Source organism: Mytilus californianus, unplaced genomic scaffold (genome assembly GCF_021869535.1).
Source record: "Mytilus californianus isolate M0D057914Y unplaced genomic scaffold, xbMytCali1.0.p SCAF_11, whole genome shotgun sequence".
NCBI classification, from domain to species: Eukaryota; Metazoa; Mollusca; class Bivalvia; order Mytilida; family Mytilidae; genus Mytilus; species Mytilus californianus.
In genome coordinates, this window is record NW_026262593.1 from 53,009,565 (window position 1) to 53,026,948 (window position 17,384).

General features: G+C 32.7%; 1 long non-coding RNA gene across 1 annotated transcript; it reads right to left on the reverse strand.

Moving 5' to 3' along the window:
• Positions 1-12,687: 12,687 nt before the first annotated feature.
• LOC127720321 (uncharacterized) lies at positions 12,688-15,209 on the reverse strand. Its single transcript, XR_007990695.1, has 3 exons — positions 14,973-15,209; positions 13,671-13,785; positions 12,688-12,807 (listed from the first exon to the last, which is right to left on the reverse strand). It is a non-coding gene; the product is annotated as an uncharacterized LOC127720321 (long non-coding RNA).
• Positions 15,210-17,384: the final 2,175 nt, after the last annotated feature.

Genomic DNA, 17,384 nt, shown 5'->3' on the forward strand with positions numbered 1-17,384 from the left:
TTAACGAAATTGTACGTAGAACAGTCCAGAGGCTCAAAGGATTTTGTATAATAATTTTTTCCTGTTGAGTTACTTGTGAGAAGTTGACTTTAGATGAATTTATTTTAGGTATTTTTGTCATATAGCTCTTCAACGATTTCGGTACTTATACATCCTCGGATTTCAAATGTTTGGCTTTGAGCGTTCCTGATGAAGGTAAATCCAGAAAAGCGCTTCGGACGCATGAAATTATTAAACGTGTTGTTTTCAATTTTTTGGAGAAGTTATTAACATGTTACATGTCCTACATGTGCTCTTCTTTCCTTTTTTATATGTTTACAAGTAGCAATGATAGGAGTTGATTCACTAGTAGTTGATGTCTTTAAACAGTCGAAAATACTACCAATACTAAGAATAATCAACAGGACAAATTCTAGTGCAACAGATGCGCATTTAGACAATTAATGTCGCCTTGGTGATGCTAACGGCCAAAATGTTTAAAAAATCCAAAACCATATACTTGAAGAGCTGATAAGACAAAAAAGACCAAAAGGAATTTTTTTTAATGTAAAATATTGCAAGACATCAGGGATGCCTCTGCCGTTTTTATACAACAAATTATACAATTAGTTATATTTCAAATTGGTTTTACCAGGAAGTTATATAGTAAAATATGTGTAAGCAAAACAATGAACATATATAATAAATCTACACTAACATTGTTAGTTTTATTTTCTAGGCACTTTCCAAATATTCTAACGCCTGGTATTCTTAATCGTAAGAAATCAGATGGATAAGGTATAATTTGCAGTTGTCACTACACATAGGCAGACATATCTTATCATAACATTATTGACATACTATTTTGAGACTAGCTTCTAGGCGAACAAGCTGTCCGTCGTAAAATATTTCCCATAAATTCGTGGTTAATAAAGAGATGTGGAATATACGTCGATCAAATGGCAGTTCTATCACACATAAGAATCAGGATGGGGTTTTCATAATAGAGAATAATGGGCAAAACAAGAAGATTAATGAACAAATAAGATAAAGAATAAAAACAAATGAACCAAATTTATAAAGAATAGAGAATTATGGGGTGCTAAAACATATAGAATAGAAAATAATGGACAGAATGAATTTACAATAGGGAAACATTATCTAAATATTCGAGGAAATATAGAAATGAAGAGCCTCTCATTCAGACCATCACACATGATAACGCGAAAACATACAAGTCTATCTCTATGTTCTTTTATGTGTATTGTGTAAAGTCAAATTTTTAAAACCTACAAGTATTAGCTCATCAAAGTTAACAAGCTTTATAATTTGGTACGTCAGATGAGCGATAAATATTCAACACGTAAAGGTTTAGATTGCCTGTATCGTATTTAGCACAACTTTTCAGAAGTTTCTGTTTTAAATGCTCTCTAATTTCATTTTTGATTTTGTCTTCAATCTGTTTTGATGCGAGCGACATTGATGAGTCTTATGTAGACAAAACGCGCCTCTGGTGTACCAAATTAAAGATCTGATACCTTTGTCGAGATTACAGGGCTTGTATCTCCTATCCTGGTTTCCTTGATAGAGGGCTGCTGTTCACAAGAAAGCTATTAAAGCAAAAGTTCCAAGAGGGGAAGTTGAAATTATCCCTTCGTAAAATATACGGACGCCATCTCGAGTAGGTTGACCGTTATGGAATATTTGTTTCACAGATGACGACGAATATGTTCCAATTGTCGTAACTATAACCGTGGCCCCTTTTCCCCGAATGTGACCTATCGCATTAGAAAGCAATACACAGTTAGGAAAAAACTTAAAATTGACACTTATAATTTTTAACCACCCTCTTTCCCTTGCTTTCTAACAAATAAGGTTTAATGTTTGTGTTACGTTTGTGCATATGTATGGAAACAGCATAAGTTAAAATGGTGAAATATAATCTCTTTTTGGTGTAACCATGGCAACAATCTGCATTTATTTGATACAAATATGGGGTGTAAATGTCACAAAAGTCCCCAAAATTTAGCCCAAAATAGAATTTCAATCCATTAGATTGATACCTTTTCTGAATCCGTTGACATTTATCTATCAATAGGTCAAAAAAAAATCATATGCATTTTACCTCATTGTTCCATAAAATTGAATTGAAAAGTTCGAGCGTCAAATATTTGTTGAAAAACACTACAATAATTTCTGGATCTATGGGCGGTACGGATGTGAAAATACAGTCCGGACTGTCAAACAGAAAAGGGCCTATGAAACATGCAAAAAACAATCTCGATGTTCATATAAACCCACTTTAAAGGCTATATTATTCTTCACCTTTCTAAAAATCAATTTTCTTGCACAATAACTTTCATATTTAACCATGGCCAAAATTCAACACCAAACTCCTAACTGGGTATTGCTACCTTAGACTTATCACTGGGTTTGTACTTACATGGGCAACACGCCGGTTGCAACATGTGGTACAGGATCTGCTTACCATTTCCGAGCACCTGAGATCACCCCCAGTGTTTGGTGGGTTTCGTTTTGCTCAGTCTTTAGTTTCTATGTTGTGTTTGTGAACTGTTGTTTGTCTGTTTGTATTTTTTTCTTTATTAGCCATATCGTTGTCAGTTTATTTTCGACTTATGAGTTTTAATGTCCCTTTCGCCTCTCTCTTTTAAGCATCAAATGTATTCTTACGCAAAAAATGTATCTAGCATCAGTATAGAATGTGTTTATTTTTTAAAAGGATATAATAAAGAGTAAACTTCAAATACCTCTTATAACCAATCGCAAACCACCATGTGGACGAAAAAACAAAGAAAAACACAACTTTGGTCTACCTTTATACATAAATCTATATTTTGACCTTAAAAGATCAGACAATGATTCAAGTTTTTACAAATTAACTGAAGCTGGAGTTGAACATTAAATATCTAATTTATTTCTTTATATTCATTTTAACTATCATGAGACCATCCTAGATAAGACGTCTTTTTCATTGTGAATTTTATGATTGTACGAAATGTCAATAATTTTCAATATATGTTTGAATATGATCTTTCATTATTTCAGGTGTATTCTTATCATTTTTAGACAGAAATAGACCTACCTCAATTTTGAATTAACCTTTTTTAAATGATGCTTCGGAAGATGGTCTAGGTAATATGACAGATGTGATACTTTTAATTTTGTTGTCTCTGTTATTAGCTAAAACAGAGGGGCGAAAGATACCAAAAGGACATTCAAACTCATAAATCGAAAATAAACTGACAACGCCATGGCTAAAAATGAAAAAGACAAACAGACAAACAATAGTACACAAAACACAACATAGAAAACTAAAGACTATGCAACACGAACCCCGCCAAAAACTGGGGGTGATCTCAGGTGCTCCGGAAGGGTAAGCAGATCCTGCTCAACATGTGGCACCCGTCGTATTGCTCGTGTTAGTACAAACCCGGTAAATAGCTATATAGTCTAATTCGGTAGGTCACATTCGTGAAAAGGGAACGTGATTGTAGTTACGACATTAGGAAAATATCCACTATCATCTGTGAAACGGATATTTCTTAACTGTCACCCAACTCGTGATGTCGTCCGTAAAATTTACGAAGGGATGATTTCAACTTCACCATTTTGGTTTAATAGCTTCCTTGTGAGCAGCAACCCTCTATCAAGGAAATCATGATAGGAAATAAAAGCCCGGGAATATCGTATCAATTGGGAGATATATACTCTGTATGCAGGCGCTGCTGGAATGTTGCTATATAGTAATGGAAAGATCACAATTGGAAAGCTAAAATCATCTCTTTTGTCGTAAAGTTTTGTTTTAAACCGACCCTCATTGTCAATTTCACGATGTAAGTCAAGTTATGAGGCAGACTTAACTGTATCCGTTGTATCCTTTATCTCTAGTTAGACAAGATACTTGTATCTACGTTGGCCATTCTTTTTTATGAAACTAAGCAATACCAACTCTTTCAATTTGTCTTTTAGTTTGGAATTGGGAATACTTGTGAAAAGTGTAGAAAAGTCAAATGTTTTAATACTATTGCAAGATGAAAGAGTCTTAGATTGTATGTACTCTAAAAGATCTTTGGAATTTTTTAGTATCCACATCTGATTCACGCCACCTCTGGAATAGGCAGTTTCACAATAACTTTGAAGCCCGGCTTTAATTGCTGATAAAATTGATGTTAATAATTAAGAGGTTTCGTGGAGCACTTGGAAGACCCAGCAATATACAGTTGTTTGAAAGGACACTTTAGTTTAGGTATCCAATACAGTGATGGAAGATCCAGTTCTTCATCTTTGGTAGAAATTCCAAAGGAACATAGAACAGACCTGTGATTATCCAGGATTTCCTCATAAGTAAGTGTTGTGGTGGTATATGTTGAGTTTCCAAGTGAATTGTCAATACCTAGTTCATTTATCAAGCAGTTTGTGTAATGTGATTTGCACACAAACACGAGTTGTTTGGGGCTTTATCTGCGGGGACAACAACATCTTTGTCATAGAGGTAGGACAAGTGTTTTGCAACATTTGGGTCTTTAAAGATTGACTTAGCATGGATATTGATAGACCCATTCAGTTTCTTAATTCTGATTTGTATCAACGACCTCACAGCCTTAATCCATCCGGAAAGAGTATCTACGTCTTCTTTCTTGCGTTAAACCCATTGCCTGGCATAATCCTCGACTGAATCCATCTTTATTTTGAAGTTGTGTTTCCAATTGATGGATTTAGCCCACGATATTTTGGACCTTTGGATAACACATTTCGCAGGGAAGTGTTAAAATTTATGTTAATGTACTTTAGGTTAAAATATCGGGGTTAAGTTGGCATATGCTTCGGTTTCAGTTTAATTAAATACCGTTGATTATTACAGGGCGAAAGGGGTGACACATTGTAGGGAAATCCAGCGATCTTATCGCAGTTTGGAAATTTAATATGAACACAAACAAAAATCAAGCATTTTGTTTTATGGAAAATCTGTCAGATCAAATGAGATAAACATTATATAGGACTAGATAACTCTAACTTGATACAAACGGGAGAGACATGTAAGTTAAACTCTAACAATTACAAAAGATCGAATCTATATAAAATTTTAGAACAAATATCTAATAAGACCAAAGAGATTTTCAAAAACTGGTTATATATTATCAGTTGTACCAGTAAATGAGTGAAATGAAACCTTAAAATGTCTACGTTCATTTTAATCATTTATGAAAATTAAAATTATAAGTGGACCCTGCCTGGTTTTTATACGAGGTTTAGACTTGAAGTCGTCAATATTGAGATCCTGCAACAAGTATATAGATAATAAGTGCCTAATAGTTTAACCAAACAATGACATAGTAATTTCCAACTTCAAAATCGTCTGTAGACAACGATTTGATTTTTAAGTTATCTCTCGAGAGCCGAACTTACGACTAATTTTTTCACCCTTCGACGACCATGCAAAGCATGCAAAGACAGAGATTCTAACAATTACACCAAATCCAATCCTCAAAACAAGAAGTTTCACTGGGGTAATGTTGCCTTTACTTGTCACAAAAGCTTTCTAATTAGAACTTGTCTCTGACATACACAGTTGTTGATGCGGTCATGGGCTTTAATTTCTATGATTTAAATGCGTTGCGGACTTACAATGTATGGATCTATATATAATTCATATAGATTCTTGTAATTTTTATTTTTGTTGTTACTAATAACATATATATATTAACATTTTCTTGATTTATTACAGTAATTGCAAAACTCAGATCATAGTAGAGTATGTTAGATACATTTTAATCATGAAATTTTTTTAAAGAAGATATATTTAATATATGTGAGCTGAAAGCCAAATAAAGAATACATTTAGGCTATGTTCAAATCTCATAAATCGATCAGGAAGAGATCAAGGTAACAAACAAAAACTAAGGAAATTGCATGACCCTCAAAAGGAGCGAGACAAGGTGCGTCGACAGAGTTAGCATATCCTGCTATCCACTATGATGCAACACCTGCCTAAAAATTCACATTCATTCACATTTGCAAAATCGTGGATAGAACACCATCGATTAATCTATAGATCAAACGACTATACTAGTTTCTAAAGATATAAGACCGCGAACATATGTCACTAATGAGTTTAGACACAGACACATCGTATTTGTAAAAGAGAGGCGACAGATACAAAGGGAGCATTCAAACTCTTTCATGTCATGCAGACCGCCTCGGTGGTCTCGTGGTTGCATGTTCGTCTCGAGTACGGGAGGTCATGGGTTCGAAACCTGGCCGGGTCAAACAAAAGACTTTAAAACTGGTATTTGATGCTTCTCCGCTAAGCACGTGGCATTAAGGAGTAAGAGCAAAGACTGGTCGGCTCGGAGTCAGAATAATGTGTCCGGGTGAGGTGACATGTCTACCTCCGGACTGTTACCATGGGAACTAGCACGTGAAAAATCTGGCTTAGCGTGTTCGTGTAGTACACAGCAGGGTAAAAATTTATATTACATTAACATGTTCTTTTCCTGAATATGCATATTATTTTGCCGCTGGACGTCAAGCAGTAATTCCTCCTCCTCCTCCTCCTCCTCCTCCTCCTCTCACCCTCCTCCTCCTCCTCCTCATCATCATCATCATTATCATCATCATCATCATCATCATCATCATTATCATCATCATCATGTCATGCATTAGTCGAAAACAAAATAACAAAGCCATGGCAAAATACACTAAAAGACAAACAGTAGTATACAAAACACAACATAGAAAACCAAAAACAGAGCAACAATGAATAATTCCAGAGGTAATCGGAGGTTTATTAGCTACAGTTGAATTATCAATGATATTGTCATATTTATGAATTAACTGTTTACTCAACTCTGAACTTTTCGGAATACTTAGGATTTTTTACCCCAGGAATAGACTACATTAGCTGTTTTTGGCAAAACCTTTCGGATTTGTTTGGCCCTAAATGCTCTTAAACTTCGAACTTTATTTTAACTTTTTACTATTTTTCAAGCGTCGCAGATGGGTCTTTTTTAAGACAACACGCGTGCGCCATTTTAAGCCTGGTATCTTTGATGAGTTTTTTCTAGCACTAAGTTTGGTCCTACACACGATACGATTCTTTTTTTGAAAACATATCTCCTTATTTTCTACTTAGCAAAAAGCAGTAAAATATTGAAAACGTCTTTTTATTTTGATCAAAGGCGTGCAATTTAACGATAACCTTGAAAAAAACCAATTTAACAATTGATTTTAAGCTCTGCTAGTTTGAAATGTTTTTTATAGCAAAATTAGCATTTAAAATTGAATAAAAACAATGTTTTGCTTCTTAATTTGAAAAGCCACCAGCGCTCATTTAATTTATATGTAAAATTTATTATTTGTAATATAAAAGGTTTCAAATTACAGCAAGATTTATACATGGATTCCAAGACGAAAGTGACAGGAAGTGACAATAAATAATGATAAGATTGACACTTCAATGTAGAAAACTCAAAATTTATGTTAATGTACTTTAGGTTAAAATATCGGGGTTAAGTTGGCATATGCTTCGGTTTCAGTTTAATTAAATACCGTTGATTATTACAGGGCGAAAGGGGTGACACATTGTAGGGAAATCCAGCGATCTTATCGCAGTTTGGAAATTTAATATGAACACAAACAAAAATCAAGCATTTTGTTTTATGGAAAATCTGTCAGATCAAATGAGATAAACATTATATAGGACTAGATAACTCTAACTTGATACAAACGGGAGAGACATGTAAGTTAAACTCTAACAATTACAAAAGATCGAATCTATATAAAATTTTAGAACAAATATCTAATAAGACCAAAGAGATTTTCAAAAACTGGTTATATATTATCAGTTGTACCAGTAAATGAGTGAAATGAAACCTTAAAATGTCTACGTTCATTTTAATCATTTATGAAAATTAAAATTATAAGTGGACCCTGCCTGGTTTTTATACGACCGCAAAAATTAAAAATTTTTTGGTCGTATATTGGTATGACGGCGTCGTCGTCGTCGTCGTCGTCGTCGTCCGGCGTCGTCCGGCGTCGTCCGAAGACACATTGGTTTTCGCACTCTAACTTTAGCTTAAGTGAATGGATCTCCATAAAATTTTACCATAAGGTGCAATACCACGAAAGGAAGGTTGGGATTGATTTTGGGGGTTATGGTACCAACAGTTAAGGAATTAGGGGCCAAAAAGGGGCCAAAAATAAGCATTTTTGTAACTTCCAGACAATAACTTGTGTGTAAGTGTATGGATCTCTCTGACATTGTACCACAAGGTTCCATATCACAAAGGGAAGGCTGTAATTGATTTTGGGGGTAATTGCCTCAAAATTTTAGGAATTAGGGGCAAAAAAAGGGGCAAAAAACAAGCATTTTTCTAGTTTCATGACAATAACTTGTGTGTAAGTGTTTGGATATTTCTGAAATTGTACTACAAGGTTCCATATCACAAAGGGAAAGCTGGAATTGAGTTTGGGGGTAATTGCCCGAAACGTTTAGGAATTGGGGGCAAAAAAGGGGCCAAAAATAAGCATTTTTCTAGTTTCCAGACAATAACTTGTGTTCAAGTGTATGGATCTCTCTGAAATTGTACTGCAAGGTACCATACCACAAAGTGAAGGCTGGGATTGAGTTTAGGGGTGATGAATCATAAGGGGGTTCAAAAAATTTGGGGGGGGGGGGATTTTTTTTCTTTCTTTTTTTCATTTTTTTTTTCTTTTAAAATTTTCCATTTTAAGTTGGTTATTTCTGATTTATATTTAAAAGCAAATAATAATGATATGGTAGGAGATACACACCAAACAGGATGTGTAAATTATTATATAATAAGTATTGTGCAATAGCAAGAAATTTTCAATTGCATTGCACAATAACAAGAAATCTTCAATTGCACAGTATTGCGCAATAGCAAGAAATCTTCAATTGCACAGTATTGCGCAATAGCAAGAAATATCCAATAGCACAATATTGCGCAATAGCAAGAAATTGTCAATTGTACAGTATTGCGCAATAGCAAGAAATATTCAATTGCACAGTATTGTGCAAAAGAAGATACTTCGTATAAATTGCTTATTTCTTGAGCAATTTCAATGGGGTTTTATTCTTGAATTCTTGGGGTTCTTTAATATGCTGAATCTAACCGTGTATTAAGTTTTTGGATTTTGGGCCCCGTTTTTAAATTGGTCCACATTGAGGTCCAAAGGGTCCAAAATTTAACTTTGTTTGATTTCATCAAAAATTGAATTATTGGGGTTCTTTGATATGCCGAATCTAACCGTGTATTTAGATTCTTAATTTTTGGTTCCGTTTTCAAATTGGTCTACATTAAGGTCCAAAGGGTCCAAAATTAAACTTAGTTTGATTTTAACAAAAATTGAATTTTTAGGGTTCTTTGATATGCTGAATCTAAACATGTATTTAGATTTTTGATTATGGGCCCAGTTTTCAAGTTGGTCCAAATCGGGGTCCAAAATTAAACTTTGTTTGATTTCAACAAAAAATGAATATATGGGGTTCTTTGATATGCTGAATCTAACCATGTATTTAGATTTTTGATTTTTGGGCCCCGTTATCAACTTTGTCCACATTGAGGTCAAAAGGGTCCAAAATTAAACTTTGTTTGATTTCATCAAAAATTGAATTCTTGGGGTTCTTTGATATGCTGAATCTAACCATGTATTTAGATTTTGGATATTTGACCATAATAGGTGAATGTCCAATTTAAAATTTTTAAGTTCTTAGACCACATTCATTTTGTGTCACAAACCTATGCTGTGTCAAATATTTAATCACAATCCAAATTCAGAGCTGTATCAAGCTTGAATGTTGTGTCCATACTTGCCCCAACTGTTCAGGGTTCGACCTCTGCGGTCGTATCAAGCTGCGCCCTGCGAAGCATTTTATTATAAATATGTTTTAAAACACGCAGCAACAATCAAACACATATGCCAGTACATAGCTTCTGACTGACTGGTCGCAAAATATTCACTAAAAGATTTATTTGTAAATGTTATTCATTAAATTTTGGAAAATTTTGGCATTATAAAATCAATTGATTTTATCAACAAAACATGGTAAAATTGTAATGAATACACCTGAATTAGAATTCATTGTTATTGAAAGCATTCTTCAGGCATGTGATATATACGGATGTGACTTATACCATTTAGTATAATCGGAATAAGGTTGATTTAAGTTTAACAAACAACTTAGTTGTAAGAAATGATCAGTAACGAAGATTCAGATAAAGGTGTATCACGTCGGATTATTTCAGGTCTTTTTGTTTACTTTCGGGGAAGGCATGTATCATCTCTGTGTGTTTCAAGTTCCCTTACGACTATTACAGTTTTTTTTTTTTTTTTTTTTTTTGTAGCAAGGCCTTGTTTTGCACTAAATCGGATGGATGTGCACTGCATGATACTTAGTTTGAGAGAACATTTTTTATTCATTAGCTGAAATTGCCTTTGAACTAGCTTTCAGTAACTGCGAGAACTAATAAATCAGTGCTTTGTGTTTATGTCATTTTTTTTTATTATACTTCGCGTAAAAATGCAATATTTTGATTGGCTTATACGAGGGTGTTAATTTACTCTATTCTATGGTAAATACTCTATTACCCTTCACGGAGACGCTTGATCAAGTGTGCGCTTTATTAAATACGACTCTATCCTATGGCAAATACTCTATTACCCTTCACGGAGACGCTTGATCAAGTGTGCGCTTTATTAAATACGGATGGTTGTTATGTACAAGACGTCATAGTTTATTACTTTGAATTTGAAATTTAATCGACAGTAATAACAGAACATTCAGTATAATGAATTAAATAACACATATCTGAGAGGGTGATAGAGCAGATTGTTACCCTTCGAAAAGACATTGTAAACCTTGGCTTCGCCTCAGTTGACAATGTTTTCTCGGGGTAACAATCTGCTCTATCACCCTCTCAGCTATGTGTTATTTATATAATGTTGGTTGGTTTTTTATTTTGTTTTTTTTGTTGTTGTTTTTACCTCGTAAAAAATTTATTATCAAAAACGGTATTTACAACTGGATTTTACAGTTTGTTCTTATGTTGTACTGTTTCCTAAATGGTCCCAGGCTAGGGAAAGAATGAGAGCTCACAAACATGTTTAACCCTGTAACATTTACACTAGGTAGGCATTGCAGTGACTTTTGAAAGGAAAGAAGGGCGGCAAATTTTGACTGCCACTGAAAAAGGGATGTTTACTATTTGCAGAATTAAGAAAGTTTACATTAGACATAAAAAAAAAAACAACGAAAAAAAAAAACCAAAAAACAGCCTAGAAAAACACAATTTTATAAAATCTTCTAAGGACACCAAATAATACCAATCAAACATGCAAAGTCAACGTTACTTGTCAAGATTTTATCCTCTAGTCAAACGCACAACAAAATGTGAAAGCTGTCGGACAATATACATCCTATGGTTTGAGTATACACAATAAACAGATTGAGTGGTGCCCTCTGCCCAGCAAACACAAAAACATCTTTAAAATGTTTTTAAAATGTTGTGTCTAATGTCATGAAAATATCACAAAAAAACGTGAGAAAAACATTAAATGTATGGTAGAATATATATCGCTAAAACGTTTTCTAATATATTTTCTAAAATATTTGCATAATATAATTAAAATGTTGTAAAGAAATATCACGATAATGTGAAAAACAATGGCGTATAAAACATTTTGATAATCTTTTAAAAAATATTTTCTAGAAATATTTTCTGAACGTTTGAAAAATATCATGAACATCAAATAATGTTATAAAAATGTTTTTTGGATGTTTTCTTGCAAGTGAGACTGTGCCTAAAAAATGTTTTCAAAATGTTTTAAGAAGATGTTTTTGGTTAATATCTAGATCATATCAATAAAAAAATGTCTGTACTTTTGATTGAGTTTCCTGCTTTTTTAAATAACAAATCATTAGTTAAATTAATTTATACACAGTGATTAATTCTATACAAACAAGAATAAATCAGTTGTTTTGCTAAGCATATGAAATTCACAATTCAAAGTCTCTAAAAACAAGAAGTATCTACAAATTTTGACACATCCAAAATGGCAGACACAACTCATCATGGTCAAGCCACTTACCAAATATGAAGTCATTCTGTTCATCAGCATTACTAATTAAAGTAATGAAAAATTTGAGAACATTCAACATTTTGAAATACAAAGTATAAGCAAACAGGAAACAGGTGCCAGATACAAAAATATTCACACATCACAGTTCATCACTATCAAGCAGCGCATTAAATATGAACTCATCTTTATCAGCAGTTTTGGGAAAAACAGCACTTGATGAAAATATTTGTTGGACAAAATCCGACAAATATAGGTGGACAGACGACAGACAGTGCAAGAAAGCCCACATTCCAACCACAATGGTATAATGTTTAGTTTTTCACTCTCAACTTTTATTACCTATCTTATACACATCATGCATATGTCAACCTGAACATGCATGACATACATGTATATGCCATTGGACATTATGCAAACATTATACACATTTTTAAGTTCAAGTTACATTGACTAAAACTTGTGTCCCAAATTCAGATTTTTCAATACAACTTCTCTTTCTAAACTAAAACGCTACACTTCTAATAGGGTTACATCTTAAGTCAATAATCATTGATAATTGGCTGAACAGATGAGAACAAAACACCATTTTACATCAACTATTTGATTTATTCAAGAATACATTGAAAAAGTCAATCAATTGTCTTATTCAAAATCACTTGGAATGTCTTGTAGTGTCTTATATCTTTTTCTTGCTGTGCCATGCTTCTGAAAAAAAAATTAACCTTACATTCATATATGAACTTCTTGCACATTCCTTTATTATAGAACGATTCACGTTGTCTGAAGGATATACATCCCCTCCCCTTTAAAGTTTTGAAACAAATAACAATGATAGTCTGTCGGAAGGGGACGAGAAATGGCTGACCGTGTTAAGAGAGAGCAATTTTCCACGCTGAACTTCATTAAGTTATTAAAAAAAAATACATAAAAAACTTTAGACTAGATATGTGTCCAGTCCAGGGTCTTATTTCATTATACTCGTTGATTGTTGTCTATCATATTTTTTTCTTTTATTGTTTTGTATAAATCAGGCTGTTGTTTTTCTTGTTTTTTTTTTAGTTTTCATTAAATGCATTGTATCATGTAAGGGCCTTTAAAAGCCCTGCTACATAATGTCATTAAACATCTTATTGTCCTTTTTAAGTGTTAAACTCTGTAGAGTGACATAGTTTATAACTTGTCATTTGTATCTAAGGGCATATGATACAGTCCTAGAAGTATACTATAAGCACATAATAACTTATCGAAGTGTTACGCATTGTTTTCGCAATGATGATAATAATATAACTTAACTTCCGAGAAACACACAGATGTCATTGAATGGGTTGTTTATATGTATTTGAAATACTTCAAAGGAAAGCGAATATGTTTATGAAAGCACACGGTTGGACTAAAAAATTGATTTAAATAAACAACTTGTTTCTATTTTGTCACAAAAAAAATAATTTATTCAAATATCCAGATATCTTTTCTGTATTGTATGCCCTTAATCTTGAATGTAATGCATTGTTTATGCTAAATATTTGAATTAAATATGGAATAACAGTAATTCTGTATGAAAATCTTACTTCAAAAAAAAATTCTCCTGAAAGCCAAGGTTGTAGACATTTCAAAGAACCTGCGCCACTTCCAAATTGTAAACCTGCATATTGAACTTGTCCTTTGTGGCTTTTCTTTTAGCTCCTGTTAAAAATTAAAGATACATTGTATGTACATTGTGTGTATGAAGCACTAAATATAATTTTAAGCAACAGTTTATATTATCTTGCTTGTGTTGAAGTCTTACATAGTCTTTGTAATGTTCATTAAGCTTTTAAGGGAAATTTAATTTACTGTTTTGCAAATACATACATACACTTTTACTAGAAAAAAAAATCTCCATATTCAAATGGTGCTTATATTAGTGTTATTGTAACTTGTTTGTGTGCCTCGGAAACAAGGTATTGAGTCATGCTTATTGCAATAGTTGTTGTTGGTTTAAGTCTGTCAAATTTCTTTTTCATAATACATGTATGTATTTAATGTAGGCAGTTAGTTGTTTTGTTTCAATTGTGTTGAGAAAAATTTAACATTTGTTTGTCAAGGCTTCAAAGTGGACTATATGGCATTGGTTTTCTCAGTTTTGAAAGCCGTAGTGACCTATAATTTCTTTTATCCAAGTCATTTAAATTCTGGTGGATAGCTGTCTCATACACCTTATCGCTATTTCAGTATTTGGAAATCTGTCCCCCTTGAACTTTTTACGTCAGCATACATCATACAATAATACACCTTATCGCTATTCCCGCTTGACCCGAGAATCTATCCTTCTTGAACTTTTGACGTCAAACAACAATCCACTTTTCCATTGTGGCATCAGATATTTTTTATGATGATGTCAAAATTTTAAGGGAACTTGTGACAGTTGTGTGATGTCCAGTAATGGCGGACAAATAGCGATAAGGCGTATTACTTTCAATTGTGGTGTCAAATATTTTCTAATATGACGTCAACGTTTTACGGGAACTTTTGTGATGTCCATGGCCAGTAATGGCGGACAAATAGCGATAAGGTGTATTGGCAATCAAACACACAAGCCACATATCCTTATAATTTTTTTTATATCAATGAACAAATTCATAATTGGTGTACGTAGATGCCTGAACAGTGGCGGATTTAGGGGCCCCGACCCCCTTATGGAGCTACTTATAAGATAAATGTATAGACTATTTACAAGTATCACTCCAAACGTTTGCTTGCCTTTGGCAAGGGCCCCCTTTTTTCAAAACTTTGATCCGCACCTCCAGAAACAGATGTAATTTGGTTCCGATTATGATTGAACACACACAATGAATGCACAAGTTTCATCTTAACAGATTAATCATTCTTACCAAGTGAGTATATATATCGCGTAACAAACAATTTTCTTGACTCTCTTTGTTGATATCCTGTCTTCGTTTCGAAATTCAAATTTCAAAATCATTTCCGGTGATAAAACAAAAGTCGATTCCGGAAAAGGTCGGTTTTCCGTAAGGCATATAAACGATACGAAAATTGAACTTAGTACAGTTACAGTTTTCATTTCTTAATTTCTAAAATATACAAGAACGAAATGAATAAACATTAAAGAACGGTGATTGTTTATTAATACATTTATATTGCTTAATTTAATGTTGACTCTTTTGAATTTTAATATAAGAAGGAATAAAATCTGACGTCAAGGATCTTCAAGATATCAATTAAGGATTTGAATCATAGTATCTTGCTTGTCATGATATTGATGAAATGTAGTACTCTATCTTATCCTAAAAAAAACGAGCTAATTCCACAAAACGTTGTTTGTGGTGTTTTAAATAAAGTTTAAATAAAATGTTATTTTTATATCCTTAAAATGTTGAATAAAATATCAGTAAGACTATTAAGTAATGTATGTGTCAGAATATTTTATAGAAAACATTTAGCTGATATTTTTCAGATGTTTTATGTAAAACATTTTAATTTTACGTTATAAAACATTTTATGCAAATAGCAAAACAATATTTTCTGTAAAACATTTTTTTGCAGAATGTTTTTTGGATATTTGGAAAATATTTAATCTAAATGTTGTTAAAATATAAAATACCAATTGAAGAAATTATTATTTTTTTTATATTATAAAATATCTACGGGATATTTTAGAACAATGTTTGAGAACATGAATAAAAGATATTAGCAAATAATATTTTGTTAATGTTGAAAAAACATTTTACTTAAATGTTAGAAATAAAACATTTCAAAAACAATAAAATAAACATTTTTTTTATGTTTAAATGATATCTTATTGAAATATTTTGTGAGAGACGTCCATATGACATTTAAAAAATGTTTTTTAAATGTTGTGTGTTTGCTGGGTGGTGTATTCCTTTGGGAACAATTAGCAACAGTGCCTTCGATAGCGTGCTTGCGGGAACAATTAGCAACCGTGCCCTCTGTCGCATTCTTGTTTGAACAATAAACAGCTGTATCCTTGGTCGCATTCCCCACAGACAATTAGCAACCGTACCCTCTGTCGCATTCTTGTTGGAACAATAAACAACTAAATCCTTGGCCGCATTCCCCAGAGACAATTAGCAAACTATGCCCTCTTCTCGTTTTTTGCATTGTAAGGTAGTAAATGATTCAATTTGCGTGAAATCTATATTAACTCAATTAGCCGACGTGAAGTAATAACTGTGCTGAGTATTTCCCTATACTTTGATCTGAGGGTAATTGGATTACACTGGATTGGTTTTTTAAGTTGTTTGATGTTAAATAAGCTTTTGCTGCGCCTATCTTTAATATGTAAATGCATTATAATTAGATAAGTTGCATCCAAAATACTTTGCAAGCAGCTTTGTATGATATTAAAACCAAATCATAACATATAAATTGCCGTTTAATAGAATATTGCTACATCGTATCACCATGTTTGTGTAAATGAATAGGAAATTAAAATACTCTAAATTAGTTTTCTCGAATTCTTCCGGAACTTTACATTAACATCAAAGTTCATCAGCCCTTGTATTAAGCGGCTGTTATATTACTTTTACGTGAAAACACAAGAAGAGTGTTTAAGATAACGACAAACCATGCATCATTTCAAATCAATGTTGTCACGGGATTTAATTACTTTGTAAAGTTTTCTTTTTATGAAGAATAGCAACTGTTAGTTTTTTTTTTTTTTTTTTGTTTTTTGTTTTTGTTTTTTTGTTGTTTTTTTTTTTAGCAAAGCAGTTTATGTGCATGATCAGATTGTAAAACCAATCTTTTATTTTTCAACGATACAATTAACGTCTTTTGCTCCATTTTGTAGCCGAAAAATAAAAAATAATACTTGTATGTCTATTAGGAAACGGAAAACACATAGTTTCTAACAGGCATTTGCTATGCGATGCACCTTAAAAGAAACACTTTGTAAATCTTAGCCGAGAAAAAAGTAAATTACAAATAAATTCAATAAACGTTATATTCTAATTTCTTCAGATTTAAACAAACTGGACATGAACATCGTATATCTTTCGTTTTTCATGTTTTGAATGGTAGACTGGTTCTTGTCATTTCGTTTTTTTTTTTTTTTTTTTTTTTTTTGTTACTATTTTTATTTTGCTTTTGACTGTCTTTCTTCAGCTTATAAGTTTTAATTCTCCTTTTGGTATTTTCATCCTCTTTTTACAGCATTAAATAACAATTGAGTAGCACCGAAAAGATAACGCAATCGTCATGGTAAACGTTCAACTTCTAAACAGTTTTATAATAATTGGGCGATGGATAAAACTGCAAGTCTA